This window comes from Pongo abelii, chromosome 10 (genome assembly GCF_028885655.2).
Source record: "Pongo abelii isolate AG06213 chromosome 10, NHGRI_mPonAbe1-v2.0_pri, whole genome shotgun sequence".
NCBI classification, from domain to species: domain Eukaryota; kingdom Metazoa; phylum Chordata; class Mammalia; order Primates; family Hominidae; genus Pongo; species Pongo abelii.
The window spans coordinates 602901-629192 of NC_071995.2; the positions used below are offsets into that span (position 1 = coordinate 602901).

General features: G+C 49.6%; 1 protein-coding gene and 1 non-coding gene across 3 annotated transcripts in view; both read right to left on the bottom strand.

The window, feature by feature from the left end:
• Positions 1–26292, bottom strand: part of NINJ2 (ninjurin 2) — a 92923-nt gene that overhangs the window by 3882 nt on the left and 62749 nt on the right. The window lies entirely within an intron of this gene.
• On the bottom strand, positions 19716–19775 carry LOC112135953 (U7 small nuclear RNA). The gene has a single exon (XR_002917172.1). It is a non-coding gene; the product is annotated as a U7 small nuclear RNA (small nuclear RNA).

The window sequence follows — 26292 nt, forward strand, 5'->3', positions numbered from 1 at the left end:
AGACCCAGCTCCAATCCACATGCCCGGCTACAGATTGGACCAATCCTCTCCTTAGGCCAACAGAAGGGGGCCTCTCTTCCCCAGTCCTTCTTCTAACGTTTGCCTTCAAAGCTTAGCCCCATGTCTCCACCCTGCTCTTCTTGCTTTCTTTTCAAGCTCCTGGCCCTTTGCTCTGTTTGCCAGGAGGGTGCGCATGCACAGACACATTCAAGAGGCACAGGGTGGGTCCTGGGTGCTAACAGCGCCTGCTCTGACGGAATCCACCCTGGCAGCCTCTGCCCCGCAGGCTGCCCCTCTCTGACTCTGTGGACCTATCACTGGAGGATCAAACATACAGGAGTGGCTCTTTCACTCTGACCACGCTCCAGGCCATCAGCTTTCTACACGGGGCAGTTCCCTGCACCTGGGTTGTTCATTATTGAGATTCCGAGAGTCCTCAACTTCTGGTCAGGGCAGGACTCACAGAGGGTAATCAGGAGTGTGCACTTTGGCCAGTGGAGCAATTGAAACACTTTCTCTGGGAGAGTAGAATGGAGACCAGTGGGTAGCATTCATTCAACAGATTGAGTGTACATGCCAGGCGGTGCTTGGGGCTATGAGGACCCCAATGCCAAACAAGGCATAGTTGCTGCCCCTCCTTGGGATCCTGGGTAAGCACTGGGCCACAGGCTGCTCACAACAGGCCCTGGCAAACTCCTTTTGACAGCCACCAAAATCAGGCTGGGGCCCAGGGCCCACAGAAATAAGAAAAAAGGCTGTAGGCACGAAGGGAATGGAGTGCTCACTATCTCTCCCGTCTTCCTTCGTGTTTGATTTTGCTGGGACCAGGGTTTCAGCTGGTGCTGGGGGCAGCCAGTGAGGTTGGAGGAGGTAGGGACAGAGGGTGAATGAGGATCTGCATGGACTTGGGAGGCCACACACAGCATTCAGGGCCTTTGGAAATCCAGTTCAAGCAAGGCTGGCTTGTCTAGGGCCAGCTGGCCTGGTTGGTTAGGGCCAGGGATCCCAGGGCCAACACTTCACAAAGGCCCATGGTAAATGTTAGCCCCAAGGCTTCAACCTGTGGTCTTGGCCCATTTGGTGAAGGTTTGTCCTCGGTCTCCAAGAGCACTCATTAGGCAAGAGAGTCTCACCCCCTGCCCCCAAATTCAAAGTGTCTCTGCCCAGGCTCAACTGTGCCCCCTGGCCTCCCTGCCCCATGGCTGTGCCACCCCTCCTCTCTCTTCCCCTTCCTCCAGTTTGTCCAGTAGCAGCAAGCTTTGCCCTTTCTCCTCTTTCCTGTTCTAGCTCAGAGGGAGACAGATCCCCTTCCCCCCACATGTGTTGTTAACAGTGGACAAAACCTTAGACCCAAACCTCTAGTGGTATGTGTTGAGCACCGACCAAATAGTGGGGGAAGGGGTGGCAGGGGGTGGCAGGGGTGAGTACTCGGGCAGCACAGAGGTCCTCCCAACCTCTATGGAAAGTATTGCTATTTGTAAGTTTTAACAGAGCTGGTTGGCTTTTGTTGTTAAATTAATCTAAGAGCCATTGTTTCGCAGGGGATGTGAGGCTCGCAGTGTGCTTAGGGGGTGCGCCTCATCCTTTCCTCTCTAAGCGGGGCCTACTCAGGACTGCCTTTCACTGCGGGTGCTGGGCGGGATCAGGGTGTCCCCTCCTGCTCTGCAGGCGCCAGTTTTCCAGAGTGTCCACACGGTGGCAAGCAGGGTCCAGAGAAGTGACTTGGGCACCACGGCTGCCGGGTGGTGTTTCCACCCCGAGGCACCCACGCGCGGGACGAGATTAATGGGAAACCTGGACCTCTCCGAGGCCCAGGACGGGAGCCTCGCCCGCAAGTCTGGATGGGCCGAACTAAAACCCACCAAACGCGTGTGTCAAGCCAGAGTTCAAGAATCAACCGAAGCTGAAACGAGCCAGTGTGGGGTGGGGAGACCGAGAAGGGAGGGGCCTCCAGCACAACCTGCAGCCTCGGGGACGGCGGACCGAAGGGCCGGCAGTGAGGCCCTGGGTGAAGGTGCCTGGAAAGGAGTCCTCTCATGGCAGCATCTTTAAAAGCAGGGAGCGGGTGTTTCTAATCCTTGTGGGCCAGTTTAGGTGCAGCCCTGCTCAGAGGCAGAGGGATGGATGGAATGACCTGAGGGCCCTCCCTTCTAGTGGGAGGAGTGGATCAGATAAAGCCCTAAATCCTGCAGGGGGTCATCCTTTTCGCCCACAGCCCAGGGACTGGGAGCAACTCCACAGGGGTCAGGATGATAGAGGAGTGGGGAGCGCAGCAGGGTGGCCCCCATCCTGCTCAGAGGAGCTGGCCCTTTAAGGCCAGGCCCAGGCGGGTCGGGAACAGAGACCGGGAATGTGGGCTGGACCGAGGAGCAGAGCCACCCAGCGTGAGTCATTCCTGTTTCACCGGACTCTTCACCGCTGGCTCTCGCTGGCCGCCCTCCCCTGGCCCTGGCCCCGGCCCTGGCCCTCCCTGCAAAGCTGGTCCGGGTGGGCTGGCGACCTCCACCGCCACAAGCGCACAGGGCTCTGCCACTCCCCTCCCCTTCTGTGCTGCTCCCGGAGGAGCAGGGGACCGGTGGGCTAGGACGCCTGGTCTCTGGGCCCAGCTCTGCCTCTGGGCTTGGCACTCTGTGGTCAGTTTCCACATCTATAAAACTGGAGGAAAATCCCATCTCTGGAGGGCAGAGGCCCTGGACAGCAGAACGACACTTTGCTCCTTCACAGAAGGAAGGACAGAATCCCATTTTCCCAGGCTGAGGTCCCTCTCTCAGTGGGCATCTTCCTCAGGTCTCATCTGCCCCACCCCACTTGCCCCTCCCCTGCCACTCAGCGGCGGCGGGACACTGACCCAAGACTCCTTGCTTTGGGCTCCCAGAGTCTCTTTTCAAGGCGCGGTTGCCTGTGGGAAAGGCTGCCCATCAAAATCTGGCCAACCAATGACACCTGGGCACCTGGACACCTGGACACCTGGACCAGTGACACCTGGGGAGTCTGGGGCAGCATGAAGCTGGAGTGCGGCGAATGCGGGAAGGTGGGAGTAGATCCAGAGTTTGATCTGGACGCCCCTGGGCATCTGGGCAACAAGAGGACGTGGGTTTGGTGATTGGGATGAGGCAGGGAGGTGGGGGACACCACAGACCCAGCGGTTTGCCCCATTCCCGGGCCTGCCCGGCACAGTCGTTCCCTCCCTCTTCCGCACCCTCTCTCCTTCCAGCTCAGACTTCCCTGTCACCTAGGCCTCTTGCCAAGTCCCAGCTCCTAAGGCTGGTGCGATTCCATCCCTTGAAGTCAAGGATTGCTTCATTGTTCTGCCAGACAGCCCTTTATCCCTTAATCCTTGTGGGCCTGTATTTTTGTTTATTTGCAGAACTTAGGTTGGATAGGAAAGGAATGCCTTTTTTAACAGAAAAGTAAACGTTTTTCATTGTTTATCGACTTTATGGTCAGTGGGGACCATAAGCTCCAACAGATCATTCTGCTGTTTCTTGGAAACAAGATTACAGGGCTGTTCTCCAGAGGGCCGTGGAGGTTGGGTAAACCCCAGAGTGGTAAGTAACTGCCCTACCAAAAAGCCATGGAGCCAACAGATCAGTGTGTTTAGGCCCTGGGGCCTGTGGCAGGCAGTGTGTGTCCCATGGGGAGGTGTAGGCCTGGTGAGGGGAGTTGTAGCAGCCTGGAGGGCGTCACCAAAGGCACCTTGACCACATTCCAGCCCTGCTTTAATGAGTGAGCAAGCCAGGCCCGGAGCACTGGATACCTTTTCTTATCTGCGAGATTGAAGGGACTGGAACACAGGCTTCCCTGGGTCCGTCCTAGCACGGAGTGATCGAGGGATGGGAAAGCCGGCTCTGAGTGGAGAATCCCGGGGGCTGAGGACATCGCTGAGAGGCCACTGCAGGGCATGGGTGACCCTCCCATGAGTCATTCCTGCCAGCCCTGAGAAGACCTGCACGGGAGGGAGCTTCCTGTGTGCCAGCTCACAGTCAGGGCTACACACTAAACAGGCCCAGAGGAACAGGGGCCTGTCACCCTTCTGGTGGCCTCAAAATGACCGACTGCCCAGGAAAGCCAGGCCTCCCCTGAGAAGGGGACAGTGGCAACCTAGGCTTTTGGAAAGCTGTTTTCTCACAAAGGGAAAGGGTGGGTCCCAGCCTGGGAAGAGTGATTCGTTCAAAGGAAGGGGCTTAGGTGAACTTTTAATTCGGTGTCAGTCCCTTGTCAGAATTCAGTTGGGAAGGATGCCTGGGCCTGTCCCACTGCGTGCACACATAGTGGGTTCTCAGCGCACTGGAACGATGGTGGTTCCCACTTACAGAGGACATACCTTGTGCCTGGCACAGGGTTAAACACAGGACATGAATCACCTTACGTAGTCCTCACAACAGTTCTGCGAAGTAGGTGAGGGCATCATCATCACAGTTGAGAAAATGGAGGCTCAGAGAGACTAAGTAACTTGCCCAAGATCACACAGCAGAGTTTTTAATCCCAATCCTCTATGTGCCAGAGCCTGTATTTTTTTTTTTTTTTTTTTGAGATGGAGTTTCACTTTTGTTGCCCAGGCTGGAGTGCAATGGCACAATCTCAGCTCACTGCAACCTCCCCCTCCTGGGTTCAAGCGATTCTCCTGCCTCAGCCTCCCGAGTAGCTGGGATTACAGGTGTGTGCCACCACACCCGGCTAATTTTTGTATTTTTTTTTTTTTTTTTTTTTTGAGACGGAGTCTCGCTCTGTCGCCCAGGCTGGAGTGCAGTGGCACGATCTCAGCTCACTGCAAGCTCCACCTCCCGGGTTCACGCCATTCTCCTGCCTCAGCCTCCTGAGTAGCTGGGACTACAGGTGCATGCCACCACGCCCGGCTAATTTTTTGTATTTTTAGTAGAGACGGGGTTTCACCATGTTGCCCAGGCTCGTCTCAAACTCATGACCTCAGGTGATTCACCTGCCTCAGCCTCCCAAAGTACTGGGATTACAGGCGTGAGCCACCACACCAGGCCTAGAGCCTGTAATCTTCACCCTTACTCTACTGCCCCCGAGAAGTGGAAGACATACTCCCTACTCCAAGGAGTTTAAGATCGAAAGATAAACACATGCAGTCTGGCTGGGTGTGGTGGCACATGCCTATAATCTTACCAGCTATTTAGGAGGCTGAGACAGGAGAATTGCTTGAACCTCAGAGGTGGAGGTTGCAGTGGGACAAGATTGCACCACTGCACTCCAGCCTGGGCAACAGAGCAAGAGTCTGTCTAAAAGGAAAAAAACAGAAAAACAAAAAACAAACAAACAAAAACAGATAAAAAACAAAAACATATGCAGCCTAAGATGAAAGAAGACTAATCCCATAAGGTACACATGCACACTTACTAAGAGGAGGCATAACCTCTACCTGAGTGAAACTTGTCCGAGGTTTTGCTGAATCTGCAGTGGGGCTGTGTCCCTGAGCCCTGCACTGCTGCCGCAGAAGGGGCACTAGACCCAAAGACCAGAAGGCAAAAGGCTTGGGTTCAAACTGTTAAGAAGGGACCTGGGTGGCTGGAAGAATAGGGTTGAGAGAGGGAATTTTATCTGTACATTTTGAATTTTGAACCGTGTGAATGAACTATCTTAAAAAATAAATTTGTGGCCGGGCAAGGTGGCTCATGCCTGTAATCCCAGCAGTTTGGGAGGCCGAGGCGGGTGGATCACCTGAGGTCAGGAGTTCGAGACCAGCCTGGCCAACATGATGAAACCCCGTCTCTACTAAAAATACAAAATTAGCTGGGTGTGGTGGTGCATGCTTATAATCACAGCAACTTGGGAGGCTGAGGCAGGAGAATTGCTTGAACCTGGGAAGGCAGAGGTTGCAGTGAGCCGAGATGGTGCCACTGCAATCCAGCCAGGGCAACAAGAGCAAAACTCTGTCTCTAAAATGAATAAATAAATAGGCCAGGCATGGAGGGAGGTTGCAGTGAGCTGATATTGTGCCACTGTACTCCAGCCTGGGTGACAGAGCGAGACTCCATCTCAAAAAATAATAATAATAATAATAAATTTGTAACAAAAGCAAATATGCACTCTGCTATGGTCTGAATGTGCCTCCTAAAGTTTATGGGTTGGACACTTAATCCCTACTGTAATAGTGTTGAGAAGTGGGAACTTTAAGAGGCAATTGGGTCACGAGGGCTCTGCCCTCATTTATGCAATAATGCCATTATCATGGCAGTGGGTCAGGTTATCTCAGGATTAAAAAAAAAGATGAGCTTGGCTCCCTTCCTCTCTCTTGTGCTTGCAAGCTCTCTGGCCCTACCACCTTCTGTCAGGGAAGGATGTGGCATGAAGGCCCTCATCAGATGCCAGTGCAATGTTCTTGGACTTCCCAGTCTCCAGAACCTTGAGCCAAATACAATTCTATTGTTTATAAATCACCTAGTCTCAGTTATTCTGTTACAGCAACACAAAACAGACCAAGACATACCCCCAAAAGGCCAGTGGTTAAAATAAACATGTTAAAACAAAACTGAATTTATGACTTCATCTCACCCAGACCCTAGCTGGTCCTCCTCTGAAGTGGGAATAATATCTGCCCTGTCTAGCACAAAGGGCTGTTAGAAAGATCAATAGGATAATGTGGGTGAATGTGCTTTGAAAACTGTGAAGTATTAAACAAATATGAGATGAGAGGGAAATCTATCCCACACAGGATTATACTCCCACGTGTGGGCCTAGAGGCATTTTAAATACTGTGTTGTGACTCAGGGCCCATCCCAGCCCCAATTTCGAAGTAGGCACCATTTGTGGTCCTAACAACTTCCATTGTGTTTGAAATGCCTCCTGTACACATTGGGCAGCCTCTCTCCTCGCTCCTGCTCTCGCCTTCGAGCTGCCTGCAGGAAGGGAAACACTCACACAAGCCCACCTGCACTGGGTCTCCAGGGTCACTGTTACTCAAGTGTAGTCCTCTCTCCTGGGGCCCCCACCCACCTCTCTAGCCTGGTCCCCAGCTCCTCCTCCCACCCCTGAAGAGCGAACCCTGTGCCAGGCTCTGTGATGCTCAGACGTGCGGGGCCACACCAGATTACTCACTGTTCCCTGAACACACCCCACCCTTCCCAGCTGCTCCTGCTCTGCTCCGGGACTAAAGGCCTTTCTTTCTTCACCATGCTCCCCCGGGGGAAAGCCTCCCCTCCTTTCCAGACCCTGTGCTCAAGTGCACTCCACCAAGGCCCTGTTTGAAAGAAGGTCGCCTGCTCCCTGGCCTGTGCTGGCCTTGGGCGTTGTTGAGACCTCCTGAGACGGCTCCTTCTGCTGCCCACTTTAGCACATGGACCCCATCTTCCACAGGCCTGAGTTTCCACGGAGCCTAGCTCAGCACCTTGCCCACGTGAGGTACACAATGAGTGATGATCGCATTGAATTTTTATGAGACAGCTTTTTCGAAAAAGGCAAAAGTAAGGCTCTTTAAGGGTGGGGCTTCAGGCACAGTGGCTTCTGGGTGGGGGAGAGGAGTTTGGGGAGTGAATCTTTGCTCTTAAACTAAACGCCCCCACTGCAGGGAGAGCCCTTTTTTCCCTAGATCCTGCCTTTGCTCAGCAGTCCTGAGGGAGCCTCAGGGAATGAATGACTGGGGCTGGAAGCTGCAGCTGGTCTTCAGGCCAAAAGCTGTAAAAGCCCAGACCCCTGAGGCCTTCTGTCTGGGGCAGGCGGCATGCAGGCTCCCTGACTGCAGCCTTGCCCTGCCAAGAGCAGTGATCTCGCCCTTAAAAATCAACAGTCTCTAATCCACGTCGGGGTGGGGTGTCTTTTGCGTGTTATTCCAGCAATAATACGTAACTGGTCCAGAAACCTCCTCTGAGCCCTGGGCAGAGTCTCCCTGAGAGTTCCAGCCCTTGCCCCGAGCTACAAACTGGGGCCTAAAGCTGCAGCACCTAAAGCTCCCCGGAAGGCCTGCGGCGGCGCCGTTGTCCACCGAGGGCGCCAGGACACAGCGTGGCGAGGTCCCAGCTCCCCCCGCCGGCGCGGGCACCCCCGGGCTTTGCCCGCTGTGTGATGGAGCAGACAGACGGGTTTCTCTCCAGCAAAAGGGGGCCTTGCATCACAAGCAGAAGCAGAGTGTGGAGGGAAGAACAGGAAAGCACGTGCGTTGAAACCGGAACGCAGAGGGGCCTGCTTGCTTTCTCGTTGATTTTAGTTATTGCTGGTTTTCTGAGACAGGCCCTTGCTCTGTCGCCCAGGCTGCGGTGTGGCGGCCCAGTCATAGCTCACTGCAGACTCGACCTCGGGGCTCAAGCGATCCTCCTGCCTCAGTCTCCCACAGTGCCGGGACTGCAGGCGCGAGCCACCACCCCGGCCTCCGTGCTCTTTGTTAGGGAGCATTTTCCACCTCCCCTGCAAGAGGCGCCTCTGTCAGTGGCTTTCAGAAAAGATTGTTGTCATCTCGGGGTTCAGAGTTAATCGTGGATTTACCTACCACACAGACATTTCCAAAGAATCGATCTGCTCCCTCTCAATATCCACCCTAAACAAGGGCACTTTCCCAATCAGGGCCTTGTCCTGGGGCTTGCAGACCCACCTGGCCTTTTGCTGTTTCCTCGATGCCCATTTTAGCTGTGAGGTTCTCAGAGACATTCCCCAAAGCCCTCCCAGCCCCAGACCCACCTGGCCTTTTGCTCTTTCCTCGATGCCCATTTTAGCTGTGAGGTTCTCAGAGACATTCCCCAAAGCCCTCCCAGCCGATCTCTGCTGACTTCGATCCTACTCATCCTCAAGGGCTAACAAAATCGCTAAAATTTAAACAGTAATAATTAAGTAACGATATTGCTGTGTGTCAGGCGTGACTCCACAAAGCAGGTATTAATACAGATGGTCCCCAGCATTTGCACCATCGTAAGTGATACACTTTACAAACTGTGCTTCGAGTATCCATACAACCACTCTCTTTTTCACTCTCAGTACATTATTCAATAAATTACACAAGATATTCAATACTCTATTATAAAGTAGGCTTTGTGTTAGATGATTTTGCCCAGCAGTAGGCTAGTGTAAGTGGGCTGAGCACGCTGAAGTTAAGCTAGGCTAAACTTATGAAGTTCAGTAGGCTAAGTGTATTAAATGCATTTTGAGTTACGATATTTTCAACTTACTATGAGTTTATCAGAATGTAGCTCTATCATAAGTTGAGAAGCAACAGTAGTCTCATATATATATATACATGTATATATGTATATATATATATTTTTTGGCACGATCTTGGCTCACTGCAACCTCCACCTCCTGGATTCAAGCGATTCTCCTGCCTCAGCCTCCCAAGTAGCTGGGATGTAGTCCCATTCTACAACTGAAGAAGTTGAGGCTCAAAGAGGTCAAATGCCCAAAGTCACCAGATACTAAGGGATGGCCCCAGTGTCTAAATCCTAAGCCTGTGTTTTTCTCCTATATGCCAGCGGTTCTCCACGTATGCTCCTTGAAGTAGCAGCAGCAACATCATCTGAAAACTCACTAGAAATGAAAAATTTTAAAATTTTTGTAGAGATGGGGTCTCACCATGTTGGCCAGGCCAGTCTCGAACTCCTGAGTTCAAGCAATTTTCCCACCTCAGCCTCCCAAAGTTTGGGATTACAGGCGTGAGCCACTGCACCAGGCCCCGAGATCACCCTTTTATTTATTTATTTTTTAAGACAGGGTCTCCCTCTGTCACCCTAATGGAGGAAACCATCCCTCACATTGTCTTATGCCCAATTTCTGCCTCCAAAGAAAGAAGAAGTAAAAACTAAAAGGCAGAAATGAAATCCACAAGCAGACAGCCCGGCGCCACACCCTGGGCCTGGTAGTTAAAGATCGACCCCTGACGTAATCTGTTATTTGTATAAGAAAAGCACTGTGAAGATCCCTGTCCTGTTCTGCTCCGTTCTAATTACCCGTGCATGCAGCCCCCCGGTCACGTACCCCCTGCTTACTCAATCAATCACAACCCTCTCACGCACAGCCCCTTAGAGTTGTGAGCCCTTAAAAGGGACAGGAATTGCTCACGCGGGGAGCTCGGTTGTTGGAGACGTGAGTTTTGCCGAAGCTCCCGGCCGAATAAAGCCCTTCCTTCTTTAACTCGGTGTCTGAGGGGTGTTGTCTGCAGCTTGCCCTGCTACAACCCAGGCTGGAGTGCAGTGGTGCAATCATGGCTCACTGTAACCTCAAACTCCGGGGCTCAAGGGATCCTCTTGCCATAGCCTCCTGGGTAGCTGGGACTACAAGTGCACACCACTACACTACATTTTTAAAACGTTTTTTGTAGGAATTTGGTCTCGCTATGTTGCCCAGGCTGGTTTTGAACTCCTGGCCTCAAGGGATCCTCTCATCTTGCACCCTCAAAGTGCTGGGATTACAGGCATGAACCACTGCAGCCGGCCGAGAGCACGCATTTTTTAAGTATTAGAGCTGGACTTTGAACCCAGCCAGGCTCTGGATTCTGTGTCCTTAACTACTACAGCCCTGGAAGCATAGGCTGTGTAAGTCCCTCAACTATGAGGACCAGTCTAAAATATTTATAGGTAGCATATCTAGATCATTCCAGAGAGGAGTGAATGGATCGAAACCATCTCTTGAACCAGCAGCCAGAGGCCCCAGCAGCTCCTGTCTTCCCAGCCCAGTGCTCCTCGTGAGTCTGTAAGGGTCTAGTGCTTTTATTCCCAGATCCTTTTCATGTCTTCACTCAGAAGCACTTAGAGCCTCTCGTTTTTGCTGAACCTTAGATTTTGTGGTGGAGCCTAAATCCAGACAGGAAACCTAAACACGGGTAAGTGGAAAGGACTTTCAGAACAATTAATCATGAAGCAAAATATCAACATTCCACATAAGGGTGTATATGAGTTTTGTATGTTCCCACTAGATTATACATTTCCAAAAGGTAAGAGTTATTTCCTTGGGATTTAAGGCAATTAGAATAAGAAGCAATGGGAGTTGAGCCTACAGTCTCTGGCTATCGTCCAGGTGAGACCTCATGAAGTAGATCAGATCTGACAGTGAGATGGGAAAAAGGGAAGGTGGTAAATTTCCCACCCCACCCAGCCCTGCAGACAGCCTGCCAAGATTCCTATTGAGTTCAGTTCAACAAACCTGTTTCCAGCTCCTTGCATGAGCTAGGCATCTAGGATACAACGAAGATCCCTGCCTTCCCTAAGCCCCTGCGAAAGAAAACTAGAATCTTGGGACTCCCAAATTCACCATGCCGAAGAGAAAGTTAAGCTTGGACATGGAGTCACACAAAACAAAACAAAACAAACAAACAACTGCCTTCCTTGTGTTCCCAAACAGCAGTCATTTCACATGCTTACTTTACCTTACATAAAATGCGGATTCACTGAGCCCAGGACAAATACATAATTGATCTGCCCCCGACTCCCTCTTGTCGCATGTAAAATGTAGATTCATCGAGCACTATCAGAGCCTCACAAGAATGTGACCCCTAGCCTCACTGCCTACCCAACCTCCTTTTAAAAAATCTTCCCCTCTTGCTTTGCTCTTTCCCTTTAAATATTGAAATTCCCAAAATTCTCTTTGGAAAAAGCATAGGTGACAGATCCCATGGTGTTTCTTTTCTCTGAGTTCACCCTCAACCTTGGCAAAATAAATCTCTCCTCAATGGAGATCTGCCTCAGTCACGTTTCGGTTTACATCCTATTCTCCTAATCCCCTAAACTGACAAAGCTTAGCAGAGAATAAGTGTATAATGGGGGAAGCCAGGAGTTAGAGAGCTTATCCGTCCCTCCCCAGTGGAAAAGCTTCATGGGAACAAGGGGGCGCGCCTTGCCTGGAGTGCTGAATGAATGAAGGAGTGAATGAATGATGCATTTGTCAGCAGTGCATGGTGGCTCACACCAGTAATCCCAGCACTTTGGGAGGCCGAGGCGGGTGGATCACTTGAGGTCAGGAATTTGAGACGAGCCTGGGCAAAATGGTGAAACCCCATCTCTACTAAGAATACAAAAATTAGCCAGATGTGGTGGTGCATGCCTATAATTCCAGCTATTCGGGAGGCTGAGGCAGGAGAATCACTTGAACCTGGGAGGCAAAGTTTGCAGGGAGACAAGATCACGCCACTGCACTCCAGCCTGCATGACAGAGAGAGACCCTGTCTCAAAAAAAAAAAAAAAAAAAAAGATCCATTTGTCATTCACTGTATTCATTCAGAAGAGACTTCAAAGGCAGGACCAGGGCGAGGTGAACTCCATGAACCTCTTCTGTGGCACCTTCTGGGGGTGCCCGCCAATGGCTGTAGTACACAAACACCTCGACTGCACTGCTGACTCCACTCCATATGCCACGGCAGCCACAATGTGTTTTCTGTGTGTGTGTCTGTGTCTGTGTGTCTGTGTGTATGCATGTGTGTCTCTGTGTGCATGAGTGTCTGTGTGTCTGTGTGTGTGTCTGTGTCTGTGTGTGTGTGCCTGTGTGTCTGTGTATTCATGTGTGTTTGTGTGTGTGTGTCCATGTCTCTGTGCATGTGTCTGTGTGAATGTGTGTGTGCATGTCTTGTGTATGTGTCCTTGTGTGTCTGTGTCTGTGTGTGCGTGTCTCTGTGCCTCTGTGTGTGTGTGTGCTTGTGTCTCTGTGTGTGTACGTGTGTCTGTGTGTCTGTCTCTGTGTGCGTGTGTGTGTCTATTGTCCCTGAGCTCAGCAGTATCCTGGGTCCTGGCCATAGACCCATAAATGAGACAGGCTACAGACAAGGCAGGGATACTGGTGCACTATCCGGAGGGAGCTCAGGGGGCCCAGGAGGTCAAGATAGAGAAGGCCCTGAGCACTGAGTCCGGGGATCAAAGCCCCTCCTAATTGGTGGGCCAGCCTGAATCAGCTGCGCCTGCCAGCTTCAGCCAATCCAAGGAGGCCTGGGCCTGGAACCAGCCTGCCTGGATTGCCCTGGCCCTAGGACTCATGCCTTTTCCCTCCCAGCAAAGCAGGTCCAGCCTGGTTCCTCATACCGGGGCTCCCCTGTCCTCCCTCAGGATTCGAAACGTGGCCAGTCACACATTCTCCCAGCCCCGACACCTGCACCTGAGCAGCAGCTCTGTGAAGTGGGCCAGGGTCTGGTCTGGGGAGAAGGTAAGCGGGGGAGGGCCGGCAAGCGGGTGCAGGGATCCGATCCTGCTGCTGACCGTCCAACTCACGCAGCTTCGGTGCTTCCCAGCTCACTCATCTGTAGAAAGAGGAGGCACCCCCTCCTTCTCGTGGTGAGAAGCTGGTATCTGGTGAAATAGGTGAGCTGCTGCCAAACTCAGCAAAACCCTCAGCAAAAGTCAATGTAAGTCCCAGGCGATGTCTAACTCAGCCCCAAGGTGTCCTGAGAACCAGATTCTCCGTGGACGCTGAACACGCAAACAGCCCAGCCCTGGAGGGATTCCAATCTACAGCCTCTCCCTGGCTCCCTGCACTGACCCCATGTGCGGCCAGCCTCCCTGTGCATCCCCCTTCACTTCTCACAGAGGCCCTGTGAGGGGAAACAGGCTCCAGAGAGGACGGAACTTGCCCAAAGTCACACGGCTAGGAGATCAGAGGCAAGATTTGAACCCGGGTCTGTCCTCACCACTGTGTTCCTCCTCCCGCAGCTCTTAGGCCAGAGCCCTGGGGAAACCTTTCCTCAGTGCCTAACACAGAATTTGGCTGGGAGTGTGTGCTCGGGAGTGAATGAATGAATGGATGCAGGCAGGCAGGCATGCTAGGCCTGCCCTTAGCGTTGGCCCAGATTCAGGCTAGAAGCGCCCTTTCCACAGCTCAGGGCGATGCCCCAGGGCAGCCAGGCAAGTGTCAGGTCCCTGCTGTGCCCTCACCCTCTTTCTAAAAATACCAACGAGCGAGAGACCTCCAAGGCCACCAAACAGATATCCAGTTGTTCTCTGGGGTCAGTCCTTCACAGCCCGAGCCTGCCACCTGGCACCTGCTGCCTCTGGGCCTCCCGCCTGACAGCTGACCCCTGTCATCGCTGTGACTGTTCACTGCAAGGCAAAGTCCAATTTGGCAGAGGTGGGGACTCCTGAGCAGCCAGGTCCAGCTTGGCCCAGCCTCGCCCATGCTGAATTGTGGGATACCAGGACACCTTGGGGGTCTCCAACCCTGAGCCCAATCAAAGCAAACCCTTCTTTTTTGCTGGGGCTCTATTTCCACAGCCATGAAATGGAGGCGGTCAACCCCTGCAAAGCCTCGAAGTGTGAGTGGCAACCTGGCTTGGGGACGTGGAAACTTAGAGCCAGGACAATGGAGTCGAGACCTGGCCCTGCCCCTTCATAGCTGCATGGCTTGGGAGCTCTCTCAGTCACCTACTAAAAATGGGGATCGTAAGATTACAGATCGTAAGAATACAGTGATAGTATTAACCTATTTTTAAAGATCTATATTTATATACTTAGATCAATCTGATAGGATGCAGACTAAAATATTAAGCATCATCTTGAGGCAATAGGATATCAGATATTATTTTCTTTTTTTGCTTTATCTGTATTTTCTAATTTTTCTTCAATGAACATTTGGAGTAAAAAAAAATCCCAAAATGTTAAAGCAACAACCAGATAATTAGTACTTAAGTATTTGTCTTGACTTACAGGACAGTTTGAGAATCATGTTTATGAAAGTGGTTTACAAACTGTAAAGTTCTTTGCAAATGTAAATGGTTCTTATAATTTTCTCCAAGGACATTTTGGAACTACAGGGATGGGGAGAGAATCGTTTCCTGGCCAGGTGCGGTGGCTCACACCTCTAATCCCAGCACCAGGGAGGCTGAGGTGGGCAAATCACTTGAGCCCAGAAGTTCCAGACCAGCCTGGGAAACATAGCGAGACCCTGTCTCCATAAAAAACTTTTTTTGGCTGGACACGGTGGCTCACGCCTGTAATCCCAGCACTATGGGAGGCTGAGGTGGGCTGATCACCTGAGGTCAGGAGTTTGAGACCAGTCTGGCCAGCATAGTGAAACCCCGTCTCTACTAAAAATAAAAAAATTAGCCAAGCGTGGTGGCACCCGCCTGTAATCCCAGCGCTTTGGGCTCAGGTGGATCATCTGAGATGAGGAGTTTGAGATCAGCCTGGCCAACATGGTGAAACCCCATATCTACTAAAAATACAAAATTTAGCCGGGTGTGGTGGCGTGTGCCTGTAATCCCAGCTACTCAGGAGGCTGAGGCAGGAGAATCATTTGAACCCGGGAGGCAGAGGTTGCAATGAGCCGAGATTGTGCCACTGCACTCCAGACTGGGGGATGGAGTGAGATGTCTCTCAAAACAAAAACGAAAACAAAAATTTAATTAAAAATAAAAGCAGGCCAGGGGCGCGCTCACACCTGTATTCCCAGCACTTTGGGAGGTGGAGGCGGGTGGATCAGGAGTTTGAGACCAGCCTGGCCAATATGGTGAAACCCCGTCTCTACTAAAAATAAAAGAAAATTAGCTGGGCGTGGTGGCGGGCCCCTGTAGTCCTACCTACTTGGGAGGCTGAGGCAGGAGAATCACTTGAACCGGGGAGGCAGAGGTTGAAGTGAGCTGAGATCATGCCACTGCACTCCAGCCTGGGGGACAGCGAGACTCCATCTCAATAAACACATAAATAAAAGCAAATCCTTCTTTTCGCTAAGGCTACATTTCCTTAGCGAAATGCAGTGACCTTCACCTGCAGGAGCCCGCTCACACGAACCACTGCCGCTAGCGGTTCTCTCCCCGCCATTCACTGGGCTCTGGTGGTGTTTGTTCTGGGCTCTGGGGCTCTGGGCTTCCCTGCTGCAAGCTTTTAACCTTAGTGTGAGCGGATGGTAGAACTGCCCATGCCAAGAGGGGTCCATAGCAACTTCTGGAATAAACAAGGCCGAAGGGAAAGAGTACGTTCGCCGGGGGCAGTCCCACACCAGGAAGCCCCATGATTCCACAGCGTCACCCAGGATTTCAGTGTCCGTTCCATCCTCATCAGGCAGGCAATGGTTGGAGGAAGGGAATGGTTGGAGATGTGAAGCCTGGGCTGAGCACAGGCACGGCCACACTGTGTTGCACCCTGGCCTGCTCTGCGGATGAGTCAGCAGCATTGATTAAGCACCCACTGTGTGCAATGTCCTGAACTCTGTGCTGAGATGATAGCTCTGTTTGCTTTCCAGCCAATCAGCAAATATTTATTGAGCATCTGTCTATTTGGGGCAACTCAGAGTACAGAGGGCATGGCTCAGAGAGGAATAGCTCACACGGAGTTTGTGATTAATTACGGGAATGGGTGCCAAGTGAGAGCTACAAAGGGTGGAAGAGCAGGAGCGCCTCCATCCAAGGGCGTGGAGGAGGCTCTGTGGATCTCAGGGCCGTCTCAGCTGGCTCCAGACAGACAAGAAGACTCCTTCAGTGTTCTTCTGGTAATCACAGGAGCTCTGCGTTGGGAACCAGAACTCTAATAGAGGAGACTGGTAAAAGGTTTCCAGGTGAGCATTAATGTAACCCACAGTAATTTGCATGGCCCAGTAAAAATGAACATATGGGGCCCCTTGTTCAAATTGATTAAGAGTGAGCCTCAGGAATGGAGTTTAAAACAGGAAAAAAAAAAAGATTCAGAATTTCAAGATGGCAAAAGCAGAGAATTAGACCAAATACAGGACCCTTCTCAGCACAAGGCCCTCCTGAGCAGGCCCTGGGAAGCTAGCCCAGCCTACCTGGAAGAGCAGGGGATAAGAATTTGGGATTTCTGGTTACCAGGAGGATCACAGGCCTTGGGAAAGCCAGCGGCTGCTTCATTATTTCCATCCTGGGTCAAGGTCGGCCTCCAGAAGGTGAGATGGCCCGGCCAGATCTGGCTCTGTCTTTAGCCCTTCCCTCTGGTGGCCTGCCGCTCTCAGATGTTGGTGTCAACAAGGCCAGAGGCTGCTGGCTCTTCTCTCAAAAGCCAGGACCAGGGAGCAGCGCAAAATGCAAACGCCAACGCCTTCACTGGTGGAAGGGGTGGGAGCTGCTTCTCCCTGGGCAGCGCACACCCACTCACAGGCATCCAACCTCAAAGTGCATAAGCTCCCATCCGCCCACAGGGCATGCGTTTCAGCCCTATGTCCAACCATCCTGTCTTATAAATCAGGACACAGAACCATCAGGGCAAGGGACCTCTCCAAGGCAACAGAACTGGGCAGTGTTGAAATTGGGACAAAGGCTTCTGTGACTCCCAACAGGGTCCTTTCCCCAACAGCCAGGTGCCTTTCTGTGCCTCTGACTGGATCGTAGGGACCCAGGTGTGGGGATCCCTCTGCAGTGACCTTCACCTTTGAGGCCCTGCTCGCATGAGAATCACTGCCGCCCACGGGGGACGCCATTCACTGGGCTCTGGTGTTGTGGAATGCAGTTGAAGTTTGGATGGAAGAGCTCACTGTCCCCTCTGCAGGCCTTTAACCCTAAGTGTGAGCCGATGGCAGAACCCCTGCCCGTGCCAAGAGGGGTTCATACCAACATCTGGGATAAACAAGGCCAAAGGGAAAGCGTAGGCTCCCCAAGCTCAGTTTTCTCTTCTTGCTACTAAACACCTGTGGGAGGAGGCGCAGCCCTTCCTGTGCAGCATCTCTGCCAGGGTTCAATACTATTGGACTAGAGTCCTGATCTGGGTCAACAAAAAGACTAGGGGACCAGGAGGCACGAGTCAGCTCACCAGGACGGGCTGCAAACAGGGAGGTCTGGATCCAGGGTGAAGCTGCCCCTCCACAGGAAGCAGGCCCAGGAACCCCTGGGAATGCAGACAGGCTGAACCCACAGCACAGCCCCCATGGCGGGAGCAACTCCTGATTAAGCGGCGGCAGGAAGTGCTCCAAAGGTGTCCACTTTTATTGTGCAGGACAGAACGTCTGCACATGCGCCATCTTACAGAATTTGCACAGCTGCCTAAGGACAGAAGCTGAGGCTGCATTTGCAAAGGGAGCCCCGGAGGAATGAAGTCCCTTTCTTAGAGCTCTTCAGGCTCTCTGACCAGTGAAGTTCTAGAGCTGGGAGGGGAGCTGGGCTTTCCTAGTCTTGGTCTGATGCTTGTGGTCTGGCCTCTGACCACTCTCCATCTCACCCTGTTCAGTGCTGAGCCATTCTTCCCTGCCCCGGGGCCTCTGTGTGGGTTGGGTACGGGGGGTGGCCAGGGACCCCACGCATCACAGGCAGGTCACCAGGATTTGTAGAGCAGGTTGAACACACCATCCCCCGTGTTTGAAATGCCCTCTGGGCCCTTCCTCGCCATCCACCTAGGAAGCTCTTCCTTCCATTAGGCTGGTTATTTCCACCACAGGGCCTTGGTGACACCTCCCACCGGATCACTATCCCTTCTCTCACTGGACGGTGAACTCCTTCAGGGTAGGAGCCGTAGTGTGAGGCTGGCACTTACTGACAACTAGCAGTTGTTTTATCCACGAAGGGAGGGGACGACCTACGCAGGCCTACACTTTAGACATGAAACGACAGCCAACATAGTCCCCAGACCAGTGTGTCACCCTTCCACTATGTAAACACAGATAGGTTTCCCCTTGGAAAAAATTCCCACTATGTGAAAAGCCAAATCAATTTACAAGACAGCAAAATGGCGGAAGGAAGGGAAGGGACGGAAGGGAGGGAAGGGACGGAAGGGAGGGAAGGGACGGAAGGGAGGGAAGGGACGGAAGGGAGGGAAGGGACGGAAGAGAGGGAAGGGAGGAGGAGCCATCTTGCAAATAGGCCCCTTTGTGAATCTCTTTTTAACCTTAGAATGAGGAAAACCTTTATATGGGATAAGTACTGTCCTTATCTGAGGGACTCTGAGGTTAAGTAACTAAACTATGGTCATTCAGCTAGTAAGTTACAGACAAAACCAGGTAGCCTGCCTTCAGAGTGTGTGCTCCAGCCACTTCCTCGACCACCACACACCACACAAAATCAGGAGACAAAGAAAAACGGGGGGAACACTGCTGCATGGAGCACAAAGGACTGATTATCCTGAGGTCTGTGGAGGCCTTAAAAATGAGCCAACAGAAAAATTGAGTACAAACAAGCAAGCCCCTGAAGAAACATCACAAATGTGTCTAATAGATATGATAGCCTACATGATTGGTGAAGATATAAGAGACTGATAATACTCAGTGTTGGTGAAGACATGGCTAAGCAAGCACCTTCACATCCTTGGTAGAAATGTAAATTACTACCAAATGTACCAGAATTGTTACAATCATTTTTTTGGAGGACAATCTGACAATTATCTATTAAAATTTAAAATAGTCTTACCTAGTAAGTCCACTCCTAGGAGTCTCCCACAGAATAAGTCTCCCACAGAAAATGCTCCCCAAAGCTCAAAAAGACAAGCTATTCAATGCATCATTATGGATAATTTCAAAAACTGAGAATGAGCCAAATTGTAATCAATGGTGTGTGGGCTAAATAAACTGGCCTACAACCACACAATTAAATACTACATATGTCTTTGAAAAGAGAGAGGTGTTCTTGTTCAATCAGTAAAAAACAATGGACAAAATGAAACAAAACAGAAAGAATGAGGTAGATCCCTATGTATAGATACAGAAGATATCTAAAATGTATTTAGTGGGGAGCAAGTCAGTAAGAACATGATATGATTCTATATTGGTAAAAATGAAACAAAATAGTCAGAGGATCTACCTTATATTTCTATGCATTAGCATAAGCATAGGAAGCAGATATGGGAGGAATTTATATCACACTAAGGACTTTCCCTTTCTTTCTAAGTTATGTATTTTCCCAATTGTAGGTTGTTTTCTCATGGGAGTTTGGTTTCAGTAAAAACCAGGAAACCTGCGAGACAAATTCTGAAAGAGCTGTAACACTTCCAATTCTAATTTCTCACAACTAAGACATCATCCTGCTATAATCAGGAAAAATATAATAATGATGAAATTAAATATGCGATAAATAGCAAAAAACACCTTCCCTGTTTCTTTCTTTCTTCTACAAGCACGTGCTGAGTATATGCCTCCTGAGTCCTAGGCGCTGATGTCTCGGGCCGGGCATACAGAGACAAATCCATACGGCTCCTGCTCTCAAGAAACTTCTGGAAGGGGGGAAACAGATGGTAAATTTAGGGAAGGATTGTCTCCTGGACTCAGTTTTCCTCCGTGGGGTGAGGCGGATGGGCTGCTGTGGCGGCCGTCTCAGAGAGGGGAGCTCCCTGTCAGGACCCAAGGGGTCCTAGGGTATGGGTGGAAGGCAGAGGTGTGGGGCAGCGGATCAGGGAGGGGCTGATGAGGCACTTAGGCTTTGTCCTGAGGGCAGCAGGGAGCAGTAGGAAGGTTATCCTCAGCTAGTGGCATCCTTAGAGCAGCATTTTATTTTTTATTTTCGTCATTTTTTGTAGAGACGGTGTCTCGCTATATTGCACAGGCTGGTCTGCAACTCCTGGTCTCAAACAAGTGGTCCTCCTGCCTCAGCCTCCCAATGTGGAGGAACATGATGGAACATGATGGAAGCGGCTCAAAGGATGGGCTGGAGCGGAGAGCCATGCGCGGGGAGCCCTGCTGGAGGTCTGCAGCATAGCATTGGCAGTGGGTATAGAAATGGGACTGCCCCAAGAGAGGGTGAGGAAACAGAACTGGCAGGACTGGGTGAGCGATTGGATGCTGAGGGTGGGGAAAGGGAGGGGTGGAGGACGACACCCTGTGCCTCTGGCTGGGTGGCAACTTTGTGCCTTCATAGTCTAAAAACGCACCCTCAGCGTTGCAGCCCCAGTGGCACTCAGTTGATGAACAACTTTCCAGGAACGCGGCTCTTGTGTAAAAGGGGCACCTTTGGTAACCTGCACAGACGCAGTTGCCTGGTGGGATTACAGCAGTCTGCCCAGTCACTACCCAGGGCACTTGGAAGCCTGTCAAGGGCATAGTCCTTTGTGGCTGATGCTTACAGCTGATCAGAACCCAGGACACTAGCACTTACTATCAAGGTTATAGGGAGGCTGATGCTTACAGCTGATCAGAACCCAGGACACTAGCACTTACTATCAAGGTTATAGGGAGGCTGATGCTTACAGCTGATCAGAACCCAGGACACTAGCACTTACTATCAAGGTTATAGGGAGGTGGCAGAGAAAAGAAGTTCAGGGAGAGTGGTGCCTCTTTTCAAAATGGTATGACATTCCCTAGGTTCTCGGGCTCCTATTTCTGGATTCAGTGCTGTGAGGGCCTCTCACCGTCATGTGGTTTGTGTGAACCAACCATCAGGGCAGTTTAGGTACTGCAGGGTGTTGGGGCCCCAGTCCTTAGCAGGGTTCAAGCAGCGGGTGCCATGCCTACATCTTACAATTCCCGGCAGCATCTCCCCTCACCTCCTGCTTGCTGACAGCACTTAGCTGGGCAGAAATAGCCCTGTCACTCATGCCCAGCTGCACACACGTCAATAACCTGGGGCTGTGTGCTCTCCTGATGCAAGGTCCTTTCTGCTAGTCATGACTAGTAAGACCTGCTGCCCAGGACTGAGTGCTGACTCATCTACTACGTTGGTCAGAGGGTTGGGGGCAACTCTGATTGCAGAAGCTCTCTGGATGGGCAGTGCTAGCGGAGTTCCATAGAGCTGGTCTTATGGGCAGTGCTAGCGGAGTTCCATAGATCTGGTCTTAAAAGCAGGGGCCTTTTGGCTGAGCTCCGAGTCCCTGGAGGGACAGTGTCTGCTGTGAACAGATGTCACGGAGGGAGCAGTGCGGTGTCACCAGTCTGGCTTCTCTCCCCAGGTCCCTTGGGCACATCTTATCTTATCGTGCAGCTGGGATGCGGGTGCTGCCAGGCTTTGTGGGAGCTGGCTGCGAGGGCCAAGGGTGTTTCTTCAGAGATATTTCTCAGGTTCTGGGCCTCATTGGAACAGGAAAGCCTTCTGAAAGAGTGACGTGGCCGACGGCAGGTATGGTGTGACTTAACTAGTCAATTTGGAGCAAACAGAGGCCCCCAGGCATTTTTCCCGGGTCACCCCATTGCCCCTTCTGCTCTGCTCATCCTTCCAACTGTTCCTTTAGCCTGAAGGCCTGGAGCCCCAGCCGCTAGGCTGTAGCCAAACGCATATCTTGTTTGCATTCTCGGTGAACTTACCATTAATCTGTGACAGATGAAAAATAGGAACTTTGAAGCCAGAATGGGGTCAAGTCTGGCTTTACTACCTGCTAGCTAGGTGACCTTAGACAAGTTAAGTTGCCTGAGCCATAGTGTCCCCAAGTGCAAAATGGGGTAAATGATAGTCCCTACCTCACTGGGTTGCTGTGACAACAGTAGGGCACACTACATATAAAATAGTTTGGTGTCTGCTAGATAACATGAGGGAGTTATCATTGCCGGAGGGAGTTATCATTGCCGGAGGGATTCAGAGTGGACCCATCATGGTACATTCTTGTGAATATCCAACAAAAAGGTGTTGAACAAATGGAGAAAGATATTAGACACAGATTATGAAGAAACAGAATAACTAGCTTCTCTGGCCAGGCGCGGTGGCTCACTCCTGTAACCCCAGCACTTTGGGAAGTCAAGCCTGGCGGATCACTTGAGGTTAGGAGTTCAAGACCAGCCTGGCCAACATGGTGAAACCCTGTCTCTACTGAAAACACAAAATTAGCTGGGCATGGTGGCAGGTGCCTGTAATCCCAGCTACTTGGGAGGCTGAGGCAGGAGAATTGCTTGAACCCAGGAGGTGGAGGTTGCAGTGAGCCGAGATTGTGCCATTGCCCTCCAGCCTGGGCACCAAGAGAAAAACTCCATCTCAAAATTAAAAAAAATTCAATTACAGATTATTTGGTTAGTTGTAAGAACCAGAACATACTAAGGAATGTAGTCCAAGTCCAAGCTCTGTTCAGGGATAAATACTGTCATTATAACAATTAGTGAAAATAAGCCAACTGAAATTCATCTCAGAAAAGTTATGAAAAGACAATAAAACACACCTTAGGAAAACAGCAAGGAAGAACAAAATTAAGATAATTACAGAAATTTGTGAGTTACAAGGATATCAGTAGATTGAGTAAATGAAACTATGGAATGGATTTTTTTAAAGAAAAGTAAAATAAATCCTTTCCCTAAAAATGCAATCAAGAAAAAAATGGGAAAAAAACGAATAGACAAAAGTAGAGTGGATACATATGTTATGAATATAGTAGGAAAGAAGACTTTTTTAATTGAAAAAAATCCAGAAATCTATGTTAAATATAGGAACCATTCTCAATTTATTAGGTTCACTGCAATACTAATTTGGTGTAATGACTACATTGTTCATTTGGTAAAATATTAAGGCACAATTACTAAGAACTCTTAGGGGAAGAAAAGAATAAGAAGGCAAGAATTTCCCTGCAATACGTCAACATTTACTACTCAGTCAACTTTGAAACAGATCTTAAAACCTAGTGAGTGTTAGAGAAGCATCACAGGCAGGGCGCAGTGGCTCATGCCTGTGATGAAGCTCCCAGCTTCATCAGAAATTTGTGAGTTACAAGGATATCAGTAGATGAAGCTCCCATCTTCATCACAGCTTCCCAGCACTGTGGGACGCTGAGGTAGAGGATCACTTAAGCCCAGGAGTTTGAGACTAGCCTGGGCAACAGGGCAAAACCCTATCTCTACAAAAAATAAAATTAGCCAGGCGTGGTGGTGCAGGCCTGTAGTTCCAGCTACTCAAGAGGCTGAGGTGGGAGGAGCGCTTGAGCCCAGGAGGTTGAGGCTGCAGTGAACCGTGAGTGTGCCACTGCCTCCAGCCTGGATGACAGAGTGAGACCCTGTCTCAAAAAGGAGGAGGAGGAGCAGAAGGAGGAGGAGGAAGAGGATGAGGAGAAGGAGGAAGAGGAGGAGGAAGTGGAAGAATAAGAGGAAGAAAGAAAAGACGAAGAAGCAGCAGCAGCAGCAGCAACAGCAGCAGCATCACAAACTTATCAGGGAAGGGGGCAAATTATTTATCAAATAAATTACAATAGCTTAAATAAAAGTAAAAAAGAAACGATAGAGGGAAACTTCCTCAACTTGATAAAGAATGTCTACAAAAAACCTGTGGCTAACATCACACTTAATGGTGAAAAACTAAGAGCTTTTCCACGAAGACAGGGAACAAGGCAAGACATCCCCTCTCACCACTGCCTTTCAACATCGTACTGGAACTCCAGGCTAATGCAATAAGATGAGAAAAAAATGTATACAGATTGGGAAGAAAGAAACAAAACTGTCTTTGTTCACAGATGACAAGATTGTGTATGTAGAAAATCGAAAATAATAAAGAAAATCTAAAATAATAAAGAAAATCCCTGGAACTAATAAGCAATTATTACAAGGTTGCAGGATACAAGGTTAATATACAAAAGTCCATTGTTTTCCCATATATCATCAATGAATAAGTGGAATCTGAAATTAAATACACAATGCCATTACATTAGTCCTCAAAAAATCAACTACTCATGTACTCCATAAATATGTACAGATATTATGTATCAATAAAAATGAACTACTTACATATAAATCTAACAAAACATTTACAAGATCTCTATGAGGAAAACTACAAAACTCTGATGAAAGAAACCAAAGAACTGAGCCGGGTGCTGTGGCTCATGACAGTAATTCCAACACTTTGGGAGGCCAAGGTGGGTGAATCACTTGAGTCTGGGAGTTCACGACCACCCTGGGCAACATAGCAAGATCCCATCTCAATTTTTTTAAAAAAATAAAAACAAAACAAAAGGAAGAAAAAGAAAGAAAGAAAACAACTGAATAAATAGGGAGATATTCCATGTTCATGAATAGAAAGACTCAATATTGTCAAGACATCGGTTCTTCCTAACTTGATCTGTAGATTCAATGCAATCCCAATCAAAATCCCAGCAAGTTATTTTGTAGATATCAACAAACCAATTCTAAAGTTTACATAGAGAGGCAAAAGATGCAGAATAGCCAACTCAATATTAAAGGAAAAAAATAAAGTCAGAGGACTGACACCACCCGACTTCAAGACTTATTTAATACAAAGCTACAGTAATCAATACAGTGTGATATTATCAAAAGGCGAGACAAGTAGATCAATGGAACAGAATATAGAGTCCAGAAATAGACCCACATAAATAGAGTCAACTGATCTTCGACAAAGGAGCACAGATAATGTAGCAAAGATACTCTTTTCAACTAATTGTGCTGGAATAACTGGACGTTCACATGCAAAAAGAAAAAAAAAAAGAATCTAGACACAGACCTACTCCTGGACAGTAACATAGGAGAAAATCTAGATGATGTAATGTAACATAGGAGAGGATGACATAGGATTTCCATCCTAGGTTATTGTTATGTCATAACAATATGACTTTTTATATACAACACTAAATGCAAAATTCATGAAAGAAATAATTGACAAACTGGACTTTATTAAATTAAAAGCCTCTGCTCTGCAAAAGACAATGTGAAGAGAATCAGAAGATAAGCCACAGACTGGAAATAAATATTTGCAAAAAATACTGGCCAGGCGTGGTGGCTCACGACTGTAATCCCAGCACTTTGGGAGGACAAGGCGGGTGGATCACCTGAGGTTGGAAGTTCGAGACCAACTAAAAATACAAAATTAGCCGGGCGTGTTGGCGCATGCCTGTAATCCCAGCTACTCGGGAGGCTGAGGCAGGAGAATGGCTTGAACCCGGGAGGCGGAGGTTGCGGTGAGCCAAGATCATGCCATTGCACTCCAGCCTGGGCAACAAGAGTTAAACTCCATCTCAGGGAGAAAAAAACAAACAACAACAACAACAAAAAAAACAAAAAACAACTTCTGATAAAGGACAGTTATCTAAAATATGTAAATTCTTAAACTTTTAAAATTCAACAATCAGAATATGAACCTGATTTGATAAAATGGGCCAAAGACCTCTTCACAGACACCTCACCAATGAAGACATAAAATGGCAAGTAAGTATATAAAAAGATGTCCACATGATATGTCATCAGGAAAGTGCATATTAAAACAACAATTAGATGAGGATAGCCAAAATCCAGAACACTGACAATACCAAATGCTGACAAGGCTGTGGAACAACATCCTTGTTCATTGCTGGTGGGAATGCAAACTGGTACAGCCGCTTTGGAACACAGTTTGGCAATTTCTTTCAAAATTCAACATACTTTTCCATACGATCCAGCAACCACGCTCCTTGGGATTTTCCCAAATGAACTGAAAACTTATGTTCACACAAAAATCTGCACATGGATGTTTACGGAAGCTTTGTATATAACTGCCAAAACTTGGAAGCTACCAAAATGAAAATACTCTGAGAGTATGATGGTGGAAATACGTCATTATGCATTTGTTCAAAACTGTAGAACGTACAACAGCAGGAGCAAACTCTAATGTAAACGATAGAT